The 12,067-nt window shown below is 40.1% G+C and overlaps 1 pseudogene; it reads right to left on the reverse strand.

Annotated features, from left to right (window-relative positions):
- Positions 1–218: 218 nt before the first annotated feature.
- LOC146623133 (metalloreductase STEAP4-like) lies at positions 219–9,311 on the reverse strand (annotated as a pseudogene).
- Positions 9,312–12,067: the final 2,756 nt, after the last annotated feature.

Here is a 12,067-nt window from a genome sequence, read left to right on the forward strand (position 1 = left end):
ATGTCAATTTGGCATAAACCTAACTTTTCTCTCAGTATTGCAAAGTCAGGAACAGGCAGGATCAGACAATAACTCACCACTGGAACCACTGGTCTTTCTTTTTCTTTACTTTGTGCAAAATCGAAACGATTGTTATGCTATTTCATTTTCCCTACTTTATGATTGTCTACAAATGAAAAATAATATAACATGTCATTGAAACATTCAGCAACCCTGGATCACATGTTAGTGGCTTTGAGTTCACCCATCTCATCCTTTAACCGGTTGCGTTCCCAGCCTTGGCGAATGCGCATGAGCGGACGGTTCACGCAGGGGAGGACGAGGACCAGCTTGAGCACCAGTGTTACCGAAGGAACAATTAGACAGAGCATGGAGTCCGGAGGAGTGTACCATTTATACGTAGATTTGCGAAGGAATTTATCCCAGGCATAAATGTAGCAATGTGCAGTGGAGAGAAAAAGAGTCAGGTAGCCCAGCGTCGACTGTGGGGAAAAAGAAACACACACACACACACACAATGGTAAAAATTAAAGATTAAATACAAAAGAGTTCAACAAGAAGACGATAAGCTTTCTGTTATCTGTTAAATAAACATGAAACTAGTGTTGAGTTTATTAAGTAGGTAATAAAAATTTTATTTCAAGCACTTTGTGATCAACATCACAAAGTGCTTTAAAATAAACTTACAGAGCATAAAAGCAAAAGTTAATCAAACACAAGTAAAAAATATGGGTTTAGCTTAGCTTAGCAAAAATACTGAAAATGTGTGGAACCTTTGTCCAAAGGTAGAAGGTTTTTTAAAAAAATCAAATTAACTGGTGAGGTTTAGAGGCGCTCAGTTTTGTTGTGACAGTATTTGCTTTCTCCTTTTGTCATGCTACTCTAAGCTAGGATAAGTCAACTCTAGGCTGGTACGAGCAAATTTACCACACAGACAAACTAATGGTATCAACTGTCTCATCTAACTCTGTGGAAGAAAGAGAATGAGAATGAGCTATCTCCCAAATTACCAAACTATCCTTGGAAATGCTTTATGCTGAATTTAAGACTGACATGCACAGACGCAGACATAATAACAAACAACCTAGTGCATAATGTGCCTCCATTTCCATGTTTTAGCATTTGCAATAAGGGCAAACAGCAGAGAAAGCAAACAGTGCTATTGCTATGGCGCAGTAATAAACTGTGCCCCTGTGTGATGACGATAAGGGATCTTGCACCTACTTGCACCTTATTAAACCAGTGGAGAGCAAATATCATATTACACAGTGTCCTAGCATTTTTGGATATTTGCTTGTATTCAGGGCTTTATATTCCCATGTTGACAACAGTGATCACAACTAGAAGCAAAAAGTAAGCTTATGTAAGCATATTATTGTTATTTCATGTCTTATTTCATAACTCTCCTCACTAGATCATAAGAATTAGTTTGACTTTCACCTCCATCTCTGAGTACCATTCGCTGTCTGAGGTCTATCTATGGACCTGACCTTTACACAAATGGGCCTGTGACCTGTATTAAAAATCTTCTCACTGGAGGATTATACCAGGTATCATAATTCTATTTAATGAATAACTTAACATTTAAAATCCTTGGCTAAAGTCTCTCTGTGTGCCTGTGTTAGGCGGCTAGTTAACTAGGCTCTAGGGAGACAAGTGCCAGTGACATATTGCTATATTGCTTTTACAACACTTTAATAACTGATAAAAATCTAAGAAGTTCTAAATGTAGATTATCTAGAAGGCTCTAAAATATGCCTTTACTGATATGAAACACGTGACTGATAAAGCATGAGAATTTAAAGGTGTGCATGAGAAAATGCACATTCACACACAGCACATACATGTGAAGGACTGTGCATTTTTATCTGCACTGACCTGAACAAAGCTGAACTCTCTCCAGCTGAGAGTGCCTCCAACAGAGGGCAAGGATGTTAGCCCCAGCAGGACAAAAAGAAAGAAGCCCAGGATTCCCAGTGCATATAATGAGTCAGTGCGCCATGCGCTGGTATTGTCAAAGTAAAGTGGAGTGGTAGTATTTTTCTTCACCTACAAGGAAGAGAGAAAAGTGGAGGGACTGTTATTGCAGTGAATGTTCTACATGTACATATAAGCTTTATTTAATATTTTTCTTTGTGCAGGATTGCAGAAACACTCCAATCAGTTTGCACCAGCCTGCTGCACTTTACCTCATTCAACACATTGGAGATGACTCTTTGTCTGTCAGAGTAGCGGGCAGGAATGATTAATGTGTAGATAGCATGGAGCAATGCAAAGCCTAGTGCAAGAAGACCCAACTGTTTCCTGCACAGCATCTAGCGATCTAGCCAATTGGGGAAACGCCTGGAACATAGGAAAATGAGTTAGGCACTTTACGCTGCAAAAATCATGCCCTTTTTTTTTTTTTACATTGTACCAGGAATGAAAATGTTTATGTTTGATGCCTGACCTGTACTTGGTCCCTCTGTAGAGCTGAAGGAACCCAGCTATAGCTCCAGGGAGGTAGCAGAGCGACAGCATAATGAGGGACACAACTGGAGTGATCTGACACATGGAAAATAAAAACACAATGAGAAATGTAAAATACCGTTTTACGAGCAACTAAACAAAGAGGAGCATATCTTTACCTTGTTGGCCAGGGATATCATTATGCGGTAGGAGATATCTTCATCATTTTCCACATATGCATAGATGATATCTCTAATGACCAAATACAAGAAAAAGAAGGCAGAGAGGCCGAAAGCCACGTACAAAGGCATCCTCCACTCTGGGAACAGCTGCAGAGGAAAGTCCTCCACCTCTTTAGCAGCTGACAGGGACCCTTTGTCCACAACAGTGAGGCCTAGTTTGGTGGCCATCTCTGCCACATCCCGTTTTGCTTCTCCATTGTTCCCACACAGGTACACCTAGGGCATAAATAGAAATAGTCTATAAATGTGTATTTCTCCAAAGGCATATAGAGCTTGTCACAAATATAAAATTAAAATTTTTTAAAGGTTTGAAAAATTCTCACTAAGCTTTGCACTGCAGGTTTTATCAAAGACTCCTGAAACAGGAATAAATGATGCTTTTGTTGGGGGCTTTTCAGCCGGCAGTCTGGTTCTCTAATGAGTATTAAGGCAGCAGGACAGCATATGTGCGACTGATTCAAAAACCTACACCTTCTGCATTCATGTCTGCAGGCAGGAGAATTTTTACCAGTGCAACAGCACGGACCATTAATCTATTCTTAGTCGTTTCTGACCAAAATGGAAGATGATGCGGTTTTAGCTGTCTGTGAAGTTTCATCGTGTCACTAATATTATCTTTTCTTTGCAGTTACAAACTGTATTAGTTGGTAAATTGATGAAAGCAGATTCTAAAATAATAATATGAATATTAACATTTATTAAAATTTTTCTCTCAACACTTTCTTATGATCTGTGTTTCTATTACTAATAGATGACTCACCTGATGCGAATATCTAGTGAATGACTGCACAGCTACACCTACATTGTGTGTCCACAGAATTACCCTTGTTTTATCTGTCACCCACCGCTCCTTCAGTTTTTTGGGAAGAAGCCCCTGAAAATGTATTACTAGGTAAGCACACGTGCCTACTTTATATACATATGCTGCTCAATATGTAATCCCATTCTAGATCACAGCATGGTGAAGCTTATTACTGCACTCACAGCTCTGTGATAAGACGATTAACTTGTTTGTAAAAGGCGAGAACTAACGAGAGCTAGAGAGTGTGTGACAGAGAGAGAGCAGTTTGACAGGCATATAGGAGAGTCAGTGGGATTGAGCAGTTTTCCCCAGGTGTGTGTGTGTAAGTGGACCGGGCAGCCAGCCATGTCTCCCTACATTACTGCACCAGGGGACAGCCGACAGACTAAATCTCCATCTGAATGTAAATGTGACAGAGCCACAGCCCCGCTGTGGATCTAATCAAATTGCTGGCTGGGGAATAGCACACACTTAAAAGCATGAGTGTGTGTGGATATATACTGTAACTACATATGCGCTGATAAAGAAACACACATTCAAACACACACACCCTCTTTTCTCTCACAGCTACCTGTTTTCAAAGAAATAGAACACTGCAGTGGTGTGTGTGTGTGTGTGTGTGTGTGTGTGTGTGTGTGTGTGTGTGTGTGTTTGGTCTCCAGAGGTTCGAGCATGTTTGTGTTTCTCTTTGTAGCCGTGAAACGGAAGCTGCAATAAACACTGGTCTTTCAACTTTGTAAGATCATGAAGTGTGCTTGTTTGTGTATTTTTACAAGCGCTGCCCTCATTTTCTCTCGCATTGTTATGGTAAGACAGCAAAATCAATAATCAGCAGCAACAAAACTGAAATCAATTGCTTCCCTAAATTTTGCACGGCGTATGTTGAAGCAGTCTCCTGTTATTAAGCAGTTCAAGAGACATTTTTTCCCATCGTAAAACAGAAAATGCTGAAAGCAGATGTTATTTTGTAGTTTGAAGTCAAACATTTCTCATGGTGATCAGATCAATTTAGTAATCTCCTCTTTCTGTTACTGCTTTGTTTGTATCTTTATTCTTGTCAGCCATAGCCTTCCTTAAGGCTCAGAAGCTTCCTGACTTTGTTTTGTCTTAAGCCAGCTGACATCTTTTTAACAGATCCCTTACTTCTACTCTTGTCTTACCTGTCTTCCTGCTAGAAGTCCATTCTGCAGGGCCCAGGTGGACAGGGTGTTAAGGCCTTTAACAACGGCTGCTTTAGGGACCAGCCTAGAGAACACACAGAAAGGACTTTAGTTGCTATTGTTTCTTTTACAAAGACGCCCAGGGGAAAGAAAAAGTCTCAAAACGATGAGAATCAATGTTTCCACTTCAACCGAATGGATACACAGCAGGCTCACCTGTCAAGGGAGCTGCAACCACTTGATTTGTTTCACTTCTTTAGGATTCAGTTTAGAGTTTTGATCTCTCATTTTCCAAGAGGTCTTTAGGAGCATTTTTCCACAACAATGTCATTCTCACATAGATTTGTAATAGGCACAGTTGCAATGAAAGAAAAAGATATCTTTGACAACAAATAAAGATTGAACAAAAAAAGGTTAGGCTCCCTTGGTGAACAGAAGGAATGACTTGCATGCACAGTGTATTCATGAATGAGAGACTCTTTTTCTTTTCCATACTTTTGAGGGCGTATGTTACCTCTGCAAGTAGACGGCATTTGCTTCCATGTACATGTCTTTCTTCAAGTTGCTACTGAGGTCCGCCAGCACCTTGAAATAAATCCATCAGCATTGATTGAGTAGAGAGAAAAAATAAAGTAGTTAGAATATTTGTCATTTATTTCATGCACATCCTTTTACAAAAATCATGTGAATGATTCCGTTAAGATGTGAACAGCAGAAAACACTGACATTACACACACATAAGGTGTGACTGGATAACGTTGTGTTTTTGTGTAGCACCTCTTGTCCACCCTCCTCACTCTGTGTATTCATTTCCCATGATTACATGTCAGTAGCCTCTGGTTCTTTCTCCTGTATTTTATGCTTTCTCCTCTCTCCGTACCTTTCTGGAGATGTGTCTCAATCCATAGCTGCTTGGTTTTGACCTGTGGTTACTGTCCCTGCAAACCTGCTCACTGTTTGTTATTTTTCAAGTGCTCATTTTTTTTTTCTCTCCACTCTCCTGTCACCCCCGACCGTTTCAGACAGACAGCCCCTCAGCCTGAATTTGGTTCAATCAGAGGTTCTTCCTCAAGAGGGATTTGTTCAGTGTCTTTCTGTAATACTGTAAGGTCTAGAGCCAACTAAACCGCCCTCAGATAACGTCACAACAACACACAAATAAATTACTAATAATTTTGTCTCTGATTTGCTTTCCTTAAAAGTTTTTGTTTCCACTTCAAATATTTCTAAATAATGGGCCATTTTGATCTGCTTGTGTTTTTAATTTCCTGAGTTATTTTTGTTTATCATGGGCTAAAATGTAATATTCCCACATGTAACTTGGCCATTGTTTTAAAATGAGAATAGTTATTATTATTAGTAGTAGTATTACACTGTGCTGTTGCATGGCATTAGTTGTTGTTAAGATTTAATCCTTAATTCATGCTGCAAATAAAAGTTACAAAGTAGCATAATCATCTTAGCAGGATTTAATTGATAAAACAATGCAAACCTAAAAGTAATCATTTTTTCATGTCTTTTGATCTGTAACAGAACTAAAGTAATGCTAATATTTAATGTTTTCTTAACAATTCAGAACATTTACTGAGGAAAATGTTGTGGTTAATGTCTTGAGGACAAACTGTTCCACAATCCAACTGAGTGCAGAGGTGTCAGAAGATGTTCAAGCGAAGTAATAAACTTCCGAGATCTTGAGATTATTTTATTTAAAAAAAAAATTTCACAAATCACTGTCAAGGATTACCTACATACGCATACAAAAGCCCATTTTCAGACGTCCTCTCTCCTGTCTTACGGCGGCACTTTGCTTTATCCAGTGTGAATATGTTTAAAGTATTTTGAGACTGTAATTGAAGCTACGCAGGCTCAGATTGACCAATGTATTGCTTCTTTAATCAGCTGTGCTAACACCAGTTAGACCTTTAACATAATGAACTTGCATTAGGTAATGCTGTTATCAAAATGAGTTACAATTAATCAGTCATTGATTGTCAGACCCATGATTTAGATAACATGTGTCTAAAAATTATTTCCTTGATATATGAATGACACAGCAGTTAATATTTATATGTTCTCTCAAATAACATGAATTATTGCTGACAAATCGCCATGATAATTCCGTGAAAATGTCATTTTTAAACTCTTGCTATCATGTTTCACATGTGGGAACAAATGTAATAACCTATGTGTACACAATATGTTAAATATTGTTTCCAGGCCAGCTGGCAAATGAAAATGTAGAAATGTTTATTCACAGAAAGAAAGAGAAAAAAAAGAGTTTAAAGGTGTTTAACACTTAGACCCCCGGAGAGCAGTCATTTTGGTTTTCTACCTTAGACCCCCGCGGAGTCATCATTTTGCGTTTCTACCTTTAAAAGCCGGAGAGCAGTCAGTCAAATGCTGGAGTCATTCATATGTATATTAGGTCGTTACCTAGGAATTCTGGAGGGAGGGGAGTGGGGGTGAGTGATTGAGGGGGTGGGGGAGTGGAGTGTTTCAGTTTGCCATCTTAGGGAGAAATCAACACATGTCCTTTGTATGTCCTTTGTTGCTGACATTTATTGATGAAAACAGTACAAAAAACCAACCATTTGTACACATATTTACAAATAATGATAAAAAGTGAGTGAGTACATTTCAACATTTTCAGCAATCACTCACAATCCTGGCACTGCCACGGTATCTGTCGTCTGCATTTACCACATGTGTACCTGTAGCAGTGAACACATCGCACAGTGGCCTGATTTTTTTTGCATCTGTGTTTGACCTGACACGTGGCCCTTTTTCCAGGGCTCGGTGTGGAGGGTTGTGTCCAAAGCAACTGATCTTTTCTTGCCTTCTTCGCAGCTACATGAGAGCGAGCCAACTCCCTTGCAAGCTCCACCAGGAAGTCCACCCGTCTTTCCTTCGTCCCGGTGCATGCTTGATACAGCACATGTGCATTCAGTGCTGCCATGTCAATCATGTTATAAAACACGGCGACTGGCCAGCGCCGTGTTCCTTTGCGGACAGTGTACTCCCGAACCATCTGGTCCATCACATCCACGCCACACTTTGTTTTGTTGTAAAGGGTGACAGTGTTTGGCTTCCTTTTGGTAGTGTTATCAGTCTGAACCACGCTGTGCATGCTGCTAAGAATATAGACTGTCTTCTTCCGTTTGGCCGCATACGCCGTCAGCGTGGCAGCAGAGGTTGAAAACACCTAAAAAATAAGATAAATTGTTATTTCCATAGCCCTTTTACACACAATGAAACACATAAACATAGAACCACAAAAGACCTGCAACATACCTGAGTGGTGAATTCATTGCGATCTGTCTGTCTAGTGGATTGAGGAATTTCCCTGCGAATCTTGTTGACTGTGCCGAGGATGGTGGTTTTCCGTCCAAGAAGTTTTTGCGCAAGTGAAAGCGATGTGAAAAAATTGTCCGTGGTAACATTTCTGCCCTTGTCTAGGAATGGTTCCATCAGCCTCATTACTACATTTTCAGAAAGTCTCTCCCCAGTGGGACGATTGGGGTCCTTGCCAAGATATGGGAAGACATTGCAAATGTACTTGGATTTTAGGTCGCAAGCCACCCAAAACTTGATCCCAAACTTGTCAGGTTTACTTGCAATATACTGCAGGAAACAGCACCGAGTCTTTGATGGGAAAAGCTGTTCATCAACGGTGATATGTAGACCAGGGTTGTAGCACGTGATGCAGTTGGTGACCAATGATCCCCACACACTGGAAATTGCAGCGAACTTATCAGTCTTTGCTCGATTTGCTCCATTGTGGCATCAATCAGACCACTGGTATAATGTTGAAATGTACTCACTCACTTTTTATTATTATTTGTAAATATGTGTACAAATGGTTGGTTTTTTGTACTGTTTTTATCAATAAATCTCAGCAACAAAGGACCTACACCCATGTGTGTTGATTTCTCCCTAAGATGGCAAACTGAAACACTCCAAGTTGGTGACTTTTGGAGATTTATTTCCCTGGATGATTGAGAATGCATCAAGATGAAACACAAAAGGAAGTTCACAGCTTTTAGCAGCTCCCCCACCCCCTCATCCACACACCCCCACTCCCCTCCCTCCAGAATTCCTACTTAACAGCCTAATATACATATGAATGACTAGCCAATTTAGCTTCCACTTCCACCATTTGACTGCTCTCCGGGTTTTATAGGTAGAAAGGTAGAAGCCTGGGGATGTTAAAGATTTAAAGGTGTATCTTTTTTTATTCCAATTTTAACTTTGGACTAACCTTTCTTTCAAGTTGAGGTGCCATCTTCTCCAGAAATTCATAGTGTTCTCTGTGAACACAAACGAAGATCATCTTGGCAGACCGGGCTGATTCTTCATGGGTCATCACCTCCGCAAAACAAAGGACAGAACATGTTTGAGATACGTACAGTAATGTTTCTAAATTTAAAAACTCTATTCAGTTCAATATAATGCCATAAGTCATACCTGAGCTCCCTCAGGCAAGGGGCCACAGCTGTGAGGTCTGCGGCTGCCATACACCACCCTGTAGCCGGATTGGAGCAGACACAGGCCCAGAGAGCGTCCTAAGTCCCCAGTCCCAAAGATACACATCAGCTCAGGCTCAGGGCCATCTCCCGATGCCAGTGGATGCAGCATCGCACCTTCTGTCTTCATGTTCTCTGATATTTCTTTTTCCACACTTATGATCACACACTGAGATTGGATGGTCAGTTTTAGCTGTGTATTTATAATGTTTTGGAATCTGACCTATACACTGCCTCTCCCACTTTGTGCGTGATTCTTCTTTTAACCGCTTTAACCTCTGTGTGACATAAGTGTGTGTAATGAAGTTATTATAGCTGTTTATTACATCTGCAATCAACATCTGAAATCGCATGTGTTGGAATGCAATATAACTCATATCTGTGTTTTGTTTTTTATGCAATGTGAGTCAGCATTTTATCCATGATTTCTTTTGGATGTATATTTAGTTTATTTTTATATTGCTTGTGCTCATCAGCTATTGGCTGATAGAGCAAGACTTTGAACTCTAAATTAACTGTACGGGGAGCCATCTGCACTCTGCAGCAGTAACATTAACCTCAGATTCGCACTTTTTTAACATTTTATTATTCTTAGAAACGCCGACTGCTTCATCTACCTAGTTCAGCCAGAATTTGACTTTTACATTTGGTAATAATAGTGCTGCCTTATTCTATTTCTTCTGTTTCCACTCTAGACATGATGCCATGTGGGAAATCCCGGCCCACAGATTCATTATCATTTCAAAACCCGCTGTTCCAACCAAACAACCGGGAAGAGAATTTCTGCAAATTTAGTGTTCATGTCCCCATGGCTTAAACATCTGCAAAGTTGTGACACGAACAGACTCAGTAGAGCAGAAATGAAGCTTGGCACATATGTAAGTGTTTTGCGTGTGGCTGCTTTGCTTTGTATGAATGCATGGGTCTGTTCGCAACTGTCAGTTGGTGTATATATGTGTGTGTGGTCGAGCGTGTGTGTGTGTATCTGTGCACTGAAATGGGTCAGGAGGATCGGAGCTGAACAGAGTCCCAGCTGTGATGTGAGGTACCAGGGGAGTTGGCTTTGTGTAGACAGAATGACTACCTGGCTATAGAAATGACACACAGCATCACATCAACTTTAACTATTTGCACAAAAATATACTCATCTCCATAAAAGCAGCCTCATTCAAATAACAATATACATACATATAGCCAGAAATATTTATGGCAGACAAGCAGCCTGTTACCTCAGGAGCTTTTACACTCAAGTCCATAACCAAAGCGTTAATGTCTACCAGGGGGTATATCGCAGCAAAATGAGAAACCATTTTATGCCTAACCTTTAAGGCATCCATTCACTTGTAGCACTGTTAGAATAGACCTGATAGCAGATTCACTCCAATGACTCATTTACTAGCTCTGCCTCCAGGACAACTCTCTTTTCACGTCCTCTTCTTTCTTTCTTTTTCTCTTTGCATCGCCACTTAGCCCTCTCCTCCAAAGTCTGCGTTCTTTCTGTGCACTCAGTTCCTAGTGCTCTCCCACCTCTTAGCCAAGCTTTCTCTAACTTAATAATTATTGAACCCACCGAGTAAATTAAACCTACGTTGGCTTTAATTATGCTGTCCAAGGCCATGACTGTCTATCCGAGAAAGTTAGGTAACCTTCAAGAATAGTTCTTCCCACCTAACGTGATCAGTTTAAGTTTTTCCCACAACTCTTTCAAGTAAGTATTTCATCATTAGTGACTGTAAATAGCTCTTGATATGTTTGTCTATATATGTGGTTGATTTGCCTATTCATGTTTTATAGATTCCAGAAAAGTGTGAAATTCTCACGTGTCATTCACATGGGGCAGCAAATATGTCCCTGGAATAGAAGAAGAGAAACAGAGCTGAAAGAATTCATCACTTTATACTCTTTTGAAGTGACTAAGCAAAGACAGTTAGTGGCAGTGTTGCCAAGTCCGTAATTTCCCACAGAACTGGGCTACTTTTGAAGTCTTGCCACAGGGTGAATTTATGGTCCACTTGTTGGGTAGACCTAATTTGCATGAAAATTACACGGATATCTATAAATAACCACACATAAGTTACATGAAACAATGAATTTATACTCAGACCCTGCTAAATCAACCGCAGATCAGATCAACATGTAAACAATTCCAGCTACATTCAACCACGCACAGTATGCCATAATTGCCGCACAGCGTGGGCACTAAGCTAGTTTTGTCACAGTCGTGTCTAAGGAAGGGAAATGAAAGAATTAAGCAATTCCAGTTGTATTATTGATATCAGTTATTATCAGTTTGATTACTTATTGATTTTCTTATAGATTCTCAATGAGTTCTCTCACTTTGAGAGTGACCATCAAGCAGCAGATCAAACACATTTGTGCAAATGAATTGCATAATGTGGGTCAAATGTTTGCACATGTTGGAGGTACTTATTCTGATCAGCTTTGAGGTTGTTGCTCAAAAAATTATTTAAACACAAAACAGTAATAGTGAGTAATTCAGTAATTTACTTAATTAGTCAAAGGAAAAACTGGTTTTGTTACCTGTTAAAGTTCAGGGTCTGGCTGCTGGGCAGGGGTCAGCTTTCACTCAGCTAACTTCACTCTGGGTTTTTGGCTAGCTTAGCATTAGCATGCTGTCTGTGCAGATGCTTGCAAAGACTCAATTTTATTTATATAGCGCCAAATCACAACAACAGTCGACTGTTCTTCTGCGCATGAGTGGAAATCCTTCGCAGCCAGCAACGGGGAGTTGGCAAGGCCATAGGGTTGCCAACCGTCCCTTAAAATACGGAATCGTCCCGTATTTCGAAACAAAAGTACACGTCCCGTGTTGAGCTAATAAGGGACGCACTTTGTCCCGTAATACAGTGAGAATCAAAAGTAGTCTATAAC

This window comes from Diplotaxodon limnothrissa, linkage group LG11, assembly GCF_057381915.1.
Source record: "Diplotaxodon limnothrissa isolate DT_005_m linkage group LG11, D_limnothrissa_male_GT1.1, whole genome shotgun sequence".
Lineage (NCBI taxonomy): Eukaryota > Metazoa > Chordata > Actinopteri > Cichliformes > Cichlidae > Diplotaxodon > Diplotaxodon limnothrissa.